Raw genomic sequence first — 1573 nt, 5'->3', positions numbered from 1 at the left:
GTACGATTAACTGCCGACCGATACATTAATATTAAAACACATAGGTACATAATTGTAAGACCTATGACCAACACACACCATGATTTAGTAAAGTAGTTCACTATTCACCTCAATACATATGTACTACGATTACCGGACTCCGTATGACTATGGTACAGTCACATAGCATAATAGAACATCGCTTATATATTTACGAGTATTATTATTATTTCTCAGAGTTTAGTAGACAATAAATCATAATTATAACTGAAATTGAATCCTACTAATTTAAATATATTTAAGAATCTGATATCTACATATCTGACCCTGGCTATGGTTTTATATCTATAGGATTCTTCGATTCTCTCTGGATATCTTATATTCAACTGGTCGTTCCCCCGACCACGTTACAAAGTTTTTTTATTTATTGGTATTAAGGTTACATAAGGTTACACCACCACCGTCTCAATCAACATTCGTCAAACACTTCGCACCAGTACCTACGCAATGTGAGACTTAGATTGTTCTAATATTAGAAGGAAAAAAAAAGACATGATACTTATATAAAAAGTATTTTCATTTACTAAAATAATATTAAGGTTTACAATAAATATTTACAAGGTTCTTACTTATCCATTAAATGGATTATAAAATTTTATAATTCTCTGAGTGCTATACAATTCTCGGTATTTCAACATGATCTAGGTAATAATATATAAAAACTTACATGATGCCTCATTCATATTATATCCAACGGTATATTAATTTGAATATCTCCTTTATACATCCGAACCAACGGATACATTACGTATCAGACAACGTCTTGGTCAATTTTTATGTAATACATCTGAGAAAAACAACATTCATCAGGACCAGTCATGCATCGACATTTTGGTGTGCTAATAAAACCTTAACTATTGTTAATCAACAGTTCATATAATTTAAAAATTCACGAGAGAAACATACATGTAACAGCCATATCACTTGTATAATATTTATGTTTATGCCGACGATCCTGCCTAGCGGTTGTCGTCTGACATACGGTTCTCAGGACGATTGTGGAGTAAGGCAATTTATAAAGCGATTAAATAATAACAAGAATTTCTGACTATCAGACGCATGTATTGTTCCACATGAGCAGTAGGTAATTAATTATGAAACAATATTACAATATTAATACAGGGGGGGAAACGGGGATCACCGACTGAGCTGCCTCCCTGGCTGGTGTCTTGAGCTGATGGACTGTAGATGCTGAGCTGCTGAACTGGACCACGGGTGCGAGCGGAAGCCCCGTTGTGTCGTGGAGCAACGAGCGGTCGGCTGCGCACGTGGACGCGAAGTATATGAGAGTAGGTAAAACTACACGGAGCTGGTGGTTATGAGCTTAACGATTCACAATCGAATCACAGACTGGACGACGACAGTCAATAGAATGAGCAACACGAGCTGAACGGCCGAACAACCACGATATGTAAAAAACTATAGAACACGTTTTCCGGAGCACTTCCAAACGGGGAAAAATGGCTGACGGACGAGCGAGTAGAGCAAACGCAAACACGGAGCTGTGGTGGACTCGTTGAACACGAAAGGTGAC

The sequence above is a fragment of the Acyrthosiphon pisum genome, chromosome X, assembly GCF_005508785.2.
Source record: "Acyrthosiphon pisum isolate AL4f chromosome X, pea_aphid_22Mar2018_4r6ur, whole genome shotgun sequence".
In the NCBI taxonomy this organism is placed as follows: Eukaryota; Metazoa; Arthropoda; class Insecta; order Hemiptera; family Aphididae; genus Acyrthosiphon; species Acyrthosiphon pisum.
The sequence above is the reverse complement of the archived record's forward strand: the minus strand, read 5'-3'. Positions refer to the sequence as shown.